The sequence below is a fragment of the Camelus dromedarius genome, unplaced genomic scaffold, assembly GCF_036321535.1.
Source record: "Camelus dromedarius isolate mCamDro1 unplaced genomic scaffold, mCamDro1.pat HAP1_SCAFFOLD_200, whole genome shotgun sequence".
Lineage (NCBI taxonomy): Eukaryota > Metazoa > Chordata > Mammalia > Artiodactyla > Camelidae > Camelus > Camelus dromedarius.
This window is the reverse complement of record NW_026989858.1, coordinates 412,323-426,056: the sequence shown is the minus strand read 5'-3', so window position 1 is coordinate 426,056 and position 13,734 is coordinate 412,323.

Here is a 13,734-nt window from a genome sequence, read left to right as displayed (position 1 = left end):
GGCTGTGAGGAACTAACGGAAGCTGAGGCTGTAAAAAAGCAGCAACTAGGTTATGAGAAGGTGTGACGTTAAATCAGAGAGCGGGGACTTCCTCACATACGCAGCGGGGAATTCTTTGGGGTTTTAAGGAGGAGAGTGACACAAATTTGTCATTAAAAGTGAGCAAAGTGGATTGTTCACTCTAAAGAACAGAACTGGGCAGACTAGCAAGGGGTGGGAATTAATGCAGTGGGGAGCGAGGAGCAGGGATTTAGTTGGGGGACATTAAGGAATAGAATTGTAGTACTGACGGGGGTGAGGGAGTGGAAAAGTAAAGGAAAACTCCCAGATGTTTGGCACGGAAAACAGAAGGGATAGTGATGCCGTTGTTTGAAAAAGTAAACCTAGGTCTGAGCGAGTGTAAATCCAAACATACAGTGCTTGAGATTTTTATGGGCTAATAAAATGGGAATGTCTAGTTGTCAATTATACGTATATTTCTGGGACTGAACTGAGATGCCCATGCTGGAAAAGATTTGACAGTTAATCAGTGGACAGAGAGCAGTTGAAGCCACGGGAATAAATGCCACCCACTGACAGTTTAACAAAGGAAAGGGAAGCAGGGCACTTCTGGTTCAGAAAATATGGCAGACCAGAAACTTGAAGACCGACTCACTAAAGACACATAAAAAAGTAGGACAAAATGCCGCCAATCTTTTCTTGTTTTTTTACAGGCACGTTTATTGTCGTATGATTCCTGTACAGTAAAATACACATATTTCACATGTTCTATTTGATGAATTTGATAAATGTCTACACCCAGAAAACCATCACCACGATCAAGATAGCTAACATTTCCATCACTCCCCAAGACGGGCACTTTTTGAATCCCCATATTTATCCCTTCCCATCCCCTTCTCTCCCTGGGAACCGTAAGTTTGTTTCTCTATGTCTGTGGGTCTGTTTCTCTTTTGTAGTTAAATTCATTTGTGTCTTTTTTTAGATTCCACATATAAGTGAAATCATATGGCATTTTTCTCTTTTTCTGGCTTACTTCACTTAGAATGACTATCTCTGCGTCCATCTATGTTACTGCAAATGACATTGTTTTGTTTTTTCATGGCTGAGTAGTATTCCATTGTATAAGTATACTACTACTGCTTTATCCAGTCAGCTGCTGATGGACATTTGTGTTGTTGCCATGTCCTGGCTATAATAAATAGTGCTGCTGTGAGCATTGAGGTGCATGTGACTTTTTGAATTAGAGTTTTCTTCTGACATATGTCCAGGTGTGGGAAGGCTGGATCATGAGTTAAGTCCATTTTCAGTTTTTAAAGGAACATCCACAATGTCTTCTCTAGTAACAATGCAGCCCATTTTGTGAAAGCAGAGCCATTCTCAGAAAGTAACGTGTATTTCTAGGGGCCAGATATGAAACACAGTGAGTGTGGCCTGTTCAAAAATCAGAGTGCAGTCTGCCAGGGCTGGAGGAGAGTGACAAGGGAAGTGTGGTACAGGTAGGATTCAGACCACATGGGGACCTGACAGGCTGGGATAAGGAGCCTGGGCCTCCAGTCATTCCTTGGTAACCATGGGGCACTTGTTCCAGGACTCCCCCCAGACGTCAACATCCATGGATGTTGACACCTCTTGTATAAAATGACATAGGACTTGCATGGGACTCATGTACATCCTCCCATCTACTTTTTCAATATATATACAAACTTTTTTTATTGAGATATAGTCATTTTACAACATTGTATCAAATTCCAGTATACAGCAGAAGTTTTCAGTTATACATGAATATACACGTATATTTGTTGTCACTTTCTCTTTTGCTGTGTCCTCCTGTGTACTTTAAATTATCTCTAGGTTACTTCTGGTATCTAATAAAACATGAATGCTATGTAAGTAGTTGCCAGTGTATGGAAAATTCAAGTGTTGCTTTTTGAAACTTTGTGTTTTTTCCCGAGTATTTTCAATCCACAGTTAGTTGAATCTGCTGGATAGGGAGCCCCTAGATCAGGAGAACCCCCAAGCTCCTCCTTCCCACCTCCTAAATTTCCACTGCAAGCACTGAAGGGGTCCAAACATAGAAGAGCGCCATCTACCTGCTGGAAACCCTGAGGAATTCCGTCAGCTTATGTAGCGCAGGAGAGAAGGCTTAGGGCCAACTAGTGGGAAAGGAGGGCCTGCCTGGAGAGGAAGGAGGAAGGACCGCAGCGGAAGCCATCTCGTACTCTTACTGGAACTAGCTGATAGCAGTGAGGGACGCCGAGGAACTGGGGACACGGTGCATGGGGGGCGATCCTGGCCGCCAGGTCCAGGGTTCACATAGCTGGGACCCAGTTTGCAAGATCAAAATAACAAGGAGGGAGAGGGGCTGCCTCAGCCCCGGGATCCTGACAACGGCCACAGCGCCTTGACCCCAGCTAATGCGGCTCCCCTAGTAAGCCAGAAAAAGGAAACTCTGTGCCAAGATATTGCAGATTCCACCGCAGCCACACGGATAACTAGATCTCTAAGCTGACAAAATGTAACCACCAGAAACAGGAATCTTTCCTTTTCTCTTCCTTTGGACCTTTGGACAGGGAGTCACACATCTTTAACTGGAACCACCTTTAAACAGATAGAGAGCTCACTTTTTCAGGAATAAGCATGGAGAAAAAGAGTGGGGTGATGGTTTAAGGCGGAAGTCAAAGTGGAAGCCCATGTGATAAATGGTAAAAACATGCTTCTCAATGAATTCGAGTTATGGCAAAAAGAAGGAGGAAGGTTAAGGAAATCTCTATTAATATCCATTCAGCATACAAGACTAGCCAGCCATAAAAAGACAGCACCTTAAATTAAGAATTTTTTTTTTTTTTTTTTTTTTTTTGGTGATGAAAGACAATGCCTTAATTTAAAATAAGGTTTGGGCTATGAACAACACACTGAGAGTTGTTGATGAGGAGAACATAAATCTGCATATAGATATGAAAGTTTTCCAAGTCAACCGCTTGAAAAAAATTAGTCAATCTTGTGTCCAGTTGATTGGGAAATCCCGATAAGTAAATAACTCAAAAGTGGGAAACACATGGAATTAAATAGTGTTAGTGAGCAATGAAATCCAAGATGTTTATACCTATATTTTCTTTGTTAATGTAACAAACTTAAAGCAACTGTCTAAAAAGTAACTGGAGCACACAAACACACACACGCACACACACACACACACACACACACACACAGTTTGGAAGAGCAGAGAGGTAAAATATGCTAAATTTTTCATTATTGAGGAACAGGATCTAATAGATTATTTCATTTTTGAGACTCTTATAGGAATACTGGTCCAATTGCATATAAAGTTACGAACTTAGAGATGATTTTTAAAAATTTAGAGAGAATTTTCATTAAGAGGTAATATAGCTTCCAAATCACTGAAGAGAAAATTAACAATAAAAAAATTAATTAATCCAGGTAATATGGAGTAACACTGACCATAATTACCACCCTACAATAAACCACAAAATGGATAAAATATATGAAGCAATGATTTTTAAGACACTTGAAAACGATCATCCACTAGGACCTTGTCCTGCCACCTCTATGCCAAGGCTGCTAGGCCTCCTACTGCCATCACCAATAATGTCCACCAAGAGGCGGCATTTCCTTCCTCTGCTCCTACTGCAGAGCCAGTCCTGAGCAGTCCTTTTCCAGGTTTTGGCAGGCAGCTCCCAGAAGTGCTCTCATAGGCCTTGGTCCCTTTTAGCCACCAGCAAAGGGATCAAGGATTATCAGTGAGCATCCTTCCTCATCCAAGACCTAGGAACCTATCTGACTTCTGAGCAGCCCTTCACTCTTGTCTGCTGTCTGGTACTCTCCGCCCAGCTTCCCGAATCCCCGGCTTGGGCAGCCTGCACGCTGGCCACAGCCCATCAGAATCTGTTCCCCCGCCAAGAGGCCACGCATGATCGTGAGCAGGGCTCCAGGCCTCTGGAACAACGTGGCTTGGACTGCGTCCTGGTCCTGGGCTCGCTAGCTCCATGTCCTTGGTTGAGTCAGTTAACATCTCTAAGCTACAGTTTCCTCATCAGTGAAATGAAGACATAATCAATATGGAAAAAAAATCAGAATCTGAGGGGGACTAAATTTCTGGTGATTGAAGATTATTTTAATTTTGAATTATACAGCCAAGGACATCATACAATTTTTACTACTTCATAATTCTAAAGGACAGCTTCTACTATTAAAACTAATACATGCACGTACACACAAACACACGTGCAGACACACTGGCTCTGCTCCACATACATCCCCACGGGCACACACACATGGAGTCATGTAACACACACACACTCATAACATACACACAACCACACACGCTCTCAGGCGCACACACATACATAACATACAGAACCATATACATCCCCAGGCATGCGCATGCACACACACACACACAGTCATGTACCACACACGTCCCCAGGTGCGTGCATGCGTACACACACGTCTTACACACTTTGGCGTTATTCTAAATCAATTTACAATTGAGGGTCACAGTGTCCATTGTTTTATCCACTCAGAAGATCCTGACTTTGGAGCGTGAAGCAGGAACCCCTCCTCTCTGGAGATGGTCTTTACCACTTACAGTCTCAGTAGAGCCAACATAACTGCTCTGGACCTTTGGAAGTGCAGGGCCAGAGCATACCTGGGAGCTCACATCCTATACATGTAAACATGTTAAGTGCAGTAGGGTCTAATCTCCTGCCTTTACAAATATACATTCATTATAAGGGGGAAGGCCAGGTTCAAATTTAGAATTCCCAGACACAGGGGAGTCCGGCAAAGAAAGTGAGCGTGTGGGGAGAGCTGATTCCCAGTCTCTGATCACTAGCCTGACCGTTTTCTTCCCAATGCTGGGTCCATCCCTTGCCACAAGGGGCCTTGGATGTGCACAGGGGGACACACAGACCTCATGTCCGGGCTCTGCTCATACCCTCCATGCAAACAGCTATGCTTTGGCCTCTCTGTGAGTCCTAGGAATCTGAACTCTGGGGAGAGCTGATGCAGGCACTAGAAATGGGTCAGGGGCTGCTGAGACAGGGCATTTGTGGTCTGGGTTTCTAGAGCACAGGGCGGAGCCAATGACCATGTCCCCTTGGCCCTGCTGACTCCACCCCATGGAGGGCATGGCCAGAGGAAGTGTCAGGGCCAGAGGGACCCTCTGTAGTGCAGGACCCAGGTCAGAGGGCCCCCTTGCCGGGGTCTAAGGGCAGAAGCCCCAAGGAAAGGTCTGAGGAGGCTGTAAGGTATCTTCATTCCCATTAATTAAAAAAAATAAAAGCATACCACAATCGTGGGTGGAAAGGTTTTGTTACAAGGGAAGGCACTTGACAAGGTCTGGCCATAGAGGGCTGGTAGGTTTGCCAGGTTGAGGAACCAAGATGCCGTTAGTCTCCACTGGGTCTAAACACCTCCTGAATTCCTCCGGGTGACACTGAAATGCAGTGAGACACGGAAACCTCTTAAGTTGTTAAAATCTTCATGGTGAGCCATTCAACTCTCTCCTCATTCTTGGCTATGAAAGCACGATAAACACAGGCCAGAAACGCATCAGCCTGTTGGTTGGTTCACTATCCGCCTGGTGCTCCCTCTTGTAGGAGCTTTTATCACATCACCCAGGGCTGACCCGGCTCAGGATTATAGCTGATTTTCAGCACGTGGCATCACTTGCTGGTGACACGAATCAGGCAAGTTAGCCACCTCCAAAACTCTGAGGCTCCTCCTGGGAGGAGCCTGCAGACCCTCAGTCTAGCCTCTGCACCACAATGCTCCTTAGTGCCACTCCCATCTTGCTGCCCTGGCCTCTAGCTCTGACCAGAACCTCGCTGGATTGTCGATAAATGTCACCCATATACCACGTCTAAGCTTGGGGTCCAGATGTGACCATGGTTCTTATTTACTTCCCATCGATTGATTGATCTTTGTGTAATCGTGTTGGCAGGAAGGCCATTACCACCCTCTTGAGGCCTCCTCGAGCCGCCTCTGTGTATAAATGTCCTAGCACCCCAGGGGATCGGGTCTGAATCCTGGAACTCAGACAAGATGGCACCTGGAGAGACAGGAATCCACTCTTGCCATGGCTTCTGCTGAGGCTCGGTGTGGCCATAAAAAAGGATCCCACAAGCCCTGACGTCACTTGACTCGCTGCAGGGATGCTCCCACACTGCCCCGTTCCCCCCAGAGACTGAGGGCTTTCTGCTTGTTCCCGAAGGCCCCAGCCCCGTGGGGGCACTGGGTCCAGTGGAGCATCCAGCCTGGTTCCCCGCCAGCCCTTAGGGCCTTGGTGGGGACTGGAACATCAACTACCCTCCCCTTAGGGACCCGTTTGTCTTTTCCAGACAACAGACCTAGGTCTTAAGCACTTTAACTCACCTGAGGGTGTTTTCCTCACTTCAGGGACAGTGAGGACTGGGCTTCTTCACACTCCAAGAGCCCCCGGTCTGGATGCAGACAGTCTGGCTCTCCCCCCAGTCCTGCAGTTCCCGGCCACACCTGCTGCTGGTCACAGTCTGTGCTGTGTTCTCTTCCAGGACAAGAGGTGCATTCTGACCCCAACCCCACCCCCACCAGCGGTGGCAGGGGCAGCGGACAGGCAGGTGAGCAGGGGCCTGAGACCATCTCCGAAAATCAGTGCCCCGGAGGCCGCTGGTGACTAGAGGGGCCACGGGGCAGAAGGCAGCATGGGATGGGAGGAAGAGGAAGGCTCAGGACAAGGAGATGAAAGGGGGAACAGATAGCACTGTGAGGACCTCGGCCATGAAAGGGAAGAAAAAAGATAGTGACAGCTGAAGCGGTGTTGGCGTTAAAAGCTGCGGGCTTTTTCATTTAATTTTATTAATTACCATTACATATAGTGGCATATTTTTATTTGATTAAAGATTAGGTGCCATGTCATATAACAGGATACAGTATGTTATTATTTATTAAATAATACATAATAGTAGATATACTACCATAATATGTTCTGTTTATTTATTATCAGATAGTATATAATACGTATGTAGGTATTTATATACATAATATATAATTCATGCATCTATATAATATATAATACATAACAATGTAGGATTATGATTAATATATTTTATAACAAGATTACATAACAATAATGATGTAATATTACACATTGTATGCCTTGGTTCATGACACAATCTCACCTTAGGTGCCTTTGAGAAGTATTTATGTATTAAAATTAATATTATAAGAAACAGTTGTGAACCTATCACCCAGCATCAGAACAGGACTATTGACAGTGACATACTGTGTCCTAACCTGCACTTGGCCTCTTCTCACAGGAAGTAACCAGCATCCTGAATCCTGGCTTACCCTTGCCTTGTGTTACTTTCACACACACAACACTTAAGATCAGTTAAAACAAATGAACTGTAGGTACATGCAGCGAAGTGGATGAATCACACACTCTATGTTAAATTGAAACATAAGCCCTAGAAGGTAGGCGATAGTGTGCTATGCTTTTAACTGTGTATATATATGTCAACTAAACTCACTGAATTAAGAACTACAGCTAGAGTCCAGGTGGGAGAGGGACAGATAAAAGATGAGGTGAGAAGATTTGCTGCAGGTGAGCGAGTTCCTTTCCAGTGACATGTCATTCTCTCTGAAGCAGGAGGGAAGACCATCTGCTGGGAGTCAGGGAAGAGACAGAGGGAAGCTTAGAGGTGTGCAGAGAGCAGAGAATGTTGACACCACTGAGTGATAAGTGGGGAAATGTGCTCACTAGAGAAATCCTGGAGGATTGCCTGGCAGTGGCAACACGGTGGGCATTGATTTGTAGTCTTAGAAACCTGTGCTGGGAGAGCCTGCTGCCTGCAGGCTCAGAACAAATAGAGCTGGGTGAACCGAGATGGAAGTCGGCCTGGTGAGGAACTGAAAAGGTCAAGGCTCAAGGGGGTTTTGTTTGTCATAAAGAGAGTGCTGACTGTGGATGAAGAGCTGGAAGGTGGGGTAGTGGAAGTAAGAGGAATGTGGACAGGCAGGAAAGCAGAGGAGTCAGTGCATGAGGCCTTAGTGAGGGTGAATGAGGGCCAACGAGGCTGGTGGAGAAGCAGCTGGATGGCTAGAGGTGGGCACTTAAAAGAGAGAGGCTAGACCTGGGGTGGAGACACACCCGGGTATGAGCCCGTAGGTAGGGTGAATGGGGGGTGGCTGGCTCAGGCTGACGGTGAAGAAGACCCTAAATGAACATACTGGGTGGTGGAGGGAGAATGAACTTTGACGTCTTGATGGTAGGAGGCGAGGCAATACAGAGCTGGTGGTCCAGGTGCTCCTGACTGAGGCAGATGAGCAGGGAGGCCAGGGTGGCAGGCACTGCTAGGAAAGGATCTGGGTTTTCCAGGTGCTCCCAGGAGAGTAGGAGCAATCATCTGAAAGGGGAAAGTGAGCACAAGGAGGCAAACCCAGGCTCCTTATCAAACGGGGGGTGTGAGGGGGCAAAGTGTCAACTCCAGAGATGGTGGGCCAGGAAGCAAGGACCACGGGTGAAGTGAGGGGACACTCAGAAAACAGAGGGAGAAGAGTCTTCTGGGTGTAGGGGAAAGAGAGGCCCCAGGACAAATTAGCACAGGGGCACAGTGATGAGGATGGACTGGCTCTATGGTGACACTGCAGGGCTGGCTGGATCTTTGTCCTGAGGGCTTAATTTGGGGGGGCTGCTGGTCTCACGAGGACACCCCTCTCAGCAGCCTGGACAGACGCTCCCGTTCTTGAGAGCTGTGTGGCCAACACTGTTCTCGGAGGGGCTCCGCCTCCATCTTCTATCAGACTTTCCTGCCCAGCCCCCGTCCACCAGCGAGGGAACCTGGGCCTTGCAGCTGTTTCCCGTGGAGGGAGACAGGCTCCTTGGAGAAGCAGGCTGATCTTACTTTTCTCCGTAACCCAGGTCCTAGCAAAGCTCCAGTGTGGCCCATTCAGAGGCTCAGATACTTAATAAATTAACTTAAAGCAGTAGAATAGCAGAGCTGGAGGAAGTGACCACTGAGCTCACAGAATTCACTGCCCACACCCCCATTCTACAGATGAGGAAACAGAGACCAAGCAGTGAAGCAGCCTTGGCCAAGGTCACGCTGCTCCTTAATGCTGGCCTGTGTCGGGCATGCCAAGTGATGAGCTGCAGTGAAAGGCCTGAGAGGGGGCTCTGGGGCCAGACAGCTTGGGTTCAAGTCCCAGGTCTGCCATTTACTAGCTGTGTGATTAATGACTGTCCTTCCTGTAAAGTGCCACCTCATTGGGTTGTCGTGAACACAGAGTTCCTGGAACAGCAGGACAGAGTTCTGTAAGGGTTTGCTGTTGCTTTGTTTACTATTATTATCACCAAGTGAACCCTGAAATGAAGAACAAAGACAGCAAGAATTTTTATTTTAAAGGATTTTAAAATCCGATGATGAATGTTTGATTTAGTCTATTCAAGTCTGCATTTGACCCTTATTAACAACTACACAATGGATGACTTTTGAGGAAATGTTGCTTCATGTCTTTAATTCTCACTAATGACACAGGCTATTCAACAGGAAGCAGCTTTTTTCCAGGAAGAGGGACAAAAAGTTAACAAAATCTCGGTACCTCTCGGTCCCCAGTGAATTGGTTGTGACCTGTCAACCCAACTCTGGGGAACTGCCCGCTCCTCCTGGGCTTGCTGCACTGCCCCGCGGCATCCAGGGGGCGCTGTACGCCCACACGAATCCAGTCTCTTGGTTCATATCTTTGCTTCAGATCCCTCAAGGACTGCCCATGCCCCAGGGCCCCATCTGCCCCGCCAGCCTCGCCTGCTGGACTCCAGGACACCATCCTGGGTCTCAACCATCCTCTCCTCCTATGCCCGCCCCACTACTCTTCACTTTGTCCTTCAAATGTGGGCTCCTGTGGCTCTCCACCCAGCAGGGGTCTCCCTGTCCTCCACCTCGGGTAACTGCATCGTCCTGCACGGTGCGGTGCGTAGCAAACCCATGTGGAGTCAGGAAGAATACAGAACAACAGGTGCTCAGAGGGGCTGCCTTTCCCACTGCAGGGGCCCTGGAGAGCTTTCTCCCGGCTGGTTATTCACAGGCGCTGGAGCTGTAGAATCTCGATCTCACCAATTTAAAGGGCATCATCATTAATTACAAAAGCAATCATTTTTTCAGTAGCAAAAGGACAAAAGACTTTGTGCCCCGCACCTCCAACTTTCTTCCTCCGCCTTCAGAGGTGATTCTCACTCTCTGGGCAAGGGTAGAAAGCAACACACAGAATATTATTTTTCAATGTTTTCTTTCCCACTATGAAGATTGCTTTCCCAGAACCGATGAAGGCAAGGATGGTTTGGCTTCCCTGCACTGAGGATTCAGAGATGCAGGGGGGGAGGGGAGTGGGGAGATAATTCAGCATTATTGAACCAAACCGAGACATTAAAAGTTTCTATTCTAAACAGAAAGAAAGCAGGATGCTATACAAACGGGAAACCATAGTTGGAAATGCAATAACGAGTTACAAGACAATAAACATGAAGATGGAAAAAAGAAAAAGTACATCAAAATACAAAAAGGTGATAATGGGAGACGGTAGCATGAAAAGATAGATTTTTTTCTCTTTCTTTCTTTTTTTTTTCTCATTATTCTTAGGATGTGTTGGAGCCTACGTGATTGTCAGTCTAAAGGAAATAGATATAGTAATGAGTTGATATACTTGAAAAAATAGATAACCACAAATCGAAAGCATACAATAGAGTCGCAAAAAAAAAAAAAAAAGAAACAAGCTCAAAATTGCTTAAAGACTTAAACATTAGACAAGACGCTATAAATCTCTCAGAAGAAAACATAGGCAAAATATTATTTGATATATATCTCACCAATGTTTTCCTAGGGCAATACACCCAAGCAACAGAAATAAAATACAAAATAAACAAATGGGACCTAATTACACTTATCAGCTTTTTCACAGCAACAGAAACCATAAGCAAAACAAAAAGACAACCTATGGAATGGGAGAAAATTTTTGCAAAAGATGAGCCTGAACATGGCTTAAATTCTAGACTATATAAATAGTTCATACAACTTAATAAGAAAAAAAAATAAACAACCCAGTCCAAAAATGGGCAGAACAACTAAACAAGCAATTCTCCAATGAAGATATACAAATGGCCAATAGGAATATGAAAAAAAGGTTCAATATTGCTAATTATCAGAGAAATGCAAATCAAAACTACAATAAGTTATCATCTCACACTAGTCAGAATGGCCACCATTCAAACATCCACAAACCACAAATGCTGGAGAGGCTGTGGAGAAAAGGGAACCCTCCTACATTGTTGGTGGGAATGTAGTTTGGTGCAGCCACTGTGGAAAACAGTATGGTGAGTCCTCAAAAGACTAAAAAAAGACTTATCATTTGATCCAGCAATCCCATTCCTGGGCATATATCCAGAGGGAGCCTTAATTCCAAAATATACCTGCACCCCAATGTTCACAGCAGCATTGCTTACAATGGCCAAGACATAGAAACAAACTAAACACCCACAGACAGATGATTGGATAAAGATGTAGAATTTAGATATAGAAGAATATTACTCAGTCATAACAAAGAAGGAAATAATGACATTTACATCAACATGGATGGACCTGGAGATTATCACACTAAAGTGAAATAACTCAGAGAAAGACAAGTATCATATGATATCACTTGTATGTGGAATTTTTAAAAATGATACAAATGAACTTATTTACAAAACAAAAACACACTCACAGACTTAGAAAACTAACAGGAGTTTGGGATTAACAATTACAAACTACTATATGTAAAATAGACAAACAACAAAGATTCACTGCAGAACACAGGGGAAAATATTCAGTATCTTGCAACCTTTAATGGAAAAGAACCTGAAAAAGAATAGACTATGTATATGTACAACTGAATCACTATGCTGTATACTTGAAACTAACAAAACAGCTGTATATCTGAAACTAACAAAACATTGTAAATCAACCACATTTCAATTAAAGAAAAAGATAAGTTCTAAATACCTTTATTCAAAGAAAATCTTCAACTCTTACCTCTTACGGAAAGTAAAATGGGAAGCTTGAGCAGGACCAAATTATACTGAATGAGAGGTTACATACCTTCCCCAGCACGTGGCCCATGCTACACACACATCGTGTTTTCCTTCAGGTAAGAATGGCCCTTACTGCCCAGGGAGCGAGTCCTCCTTAGACAAGGCCTGTGTGGCAGTGGCCTTCTTGTCACCGCTCCATCTCACCAGGAGGCCAGGATTTTCAGAGCGGAGGGAACACATATCTCATACACTTCAGATCTATTTCCTGAGAAAAACTATGGAAAGACCAAATTCACCTGCAGTGCGGGAAACATGAGCAGGACCCCTTAGCAGACCGATAAGCCCGAAGCAAGATGGCCTGATGTTCACATCAGAACCAGAACAACAACCGTCTGGCCCCAGTTAAACGATCACCATCTCCCCTGCAATGAACGGTTGGTACTCAGTGTCAGGGATGATTCTGTTGAGACTTGATAGATCAAAAAAGTCAGACCAGGGAATCCGGACCTGGTGGATGTCCAGGCTCTGCCAATGGTAGAGGCGGCCCCAAGGGGGTATCACCAGCACCGATTCCTCCATTTTCAGCAGGGTCTTCAGGAGGAAGGCGATGTGGATACAGACGCTCCTATGGAGGCTGAAGCCCTCTGGAGGGTTGACGTCACATAGAAGGTACCTGGCAGGGAGCAAAGGAGAGCGGGTCTTCAGGGCCAAGCCTCTGCACAGGAATCCCGGCTTAGATAGAACAGATACAACGGGAATCCCTGCACAGCCCATGGCCTACAATCCAGACACATTCAGCAGCTTCTGGTTTGTATAGTGGAGGCACTGCCCACCCGTCTCCATGTGGCCAATTACTTCGAGTCCGGGAGCACATGCAGAAGACATCTTGGCATCTGTCTAACAACGCTAAGTACCTGACTAGTACCTGAGCACACATTCTCCAGGGGCTCTCAAGCTTCTTGGCCTACAGACCCCTGTACACTCTTAATTACTGAGGACTCCAAAAGGCTGCTGTTTATGTGGGTTAAATCTATCAATAGTTCCTGTGTTAGAACTTAAATAAGAACTTTAAAAAATGCTTATGATTTCACTTAAAAATAATAACAACCTACTACATGTTACCATTAATACTCAAGCAAAAAATAAGTATATTTTTCTAAACAAAAATCATTAATGAGAAGAAGAGCAGTGATTTTAATTTCTGCAAAACTCTTTTGGACTGGTGAGTTCTGAATTCTATCTGCCTCTAAATTCCCTGTTTTGTGATATCACAGACCAGGTTTTCCCTGGAAACCCCCACAGGAAACTCGGGAGTGCAAGAGTGTGCAAAAGGCAGGTGACATACCGGCGTTTCTATGAAAATAGTCTTGCATCTCAGGGGCCTCAGACACACTTTGATAACTGCTGCCCTACCCTAGGCGAGACTCTCCTACACAAGAGCCAGGCAAGGGTCCTGGCTTCTTTAATGAGTTATCGCAGCCACACTCCTCCCTTCTCTGTGTTAATGTTCCCACAACCTCCATTACCGCAGATGAAGATGTAATCCTCAACTGGGGCCTCTAATCCCAGAAGACTGCCAACTTTGAGAGGGAAGGCCCATCTACCATCCCTACACCCCGCACAGTCTATTTTGAGTCAAGCCCTAGATAACTGCTAATCGACAATGACCCTTG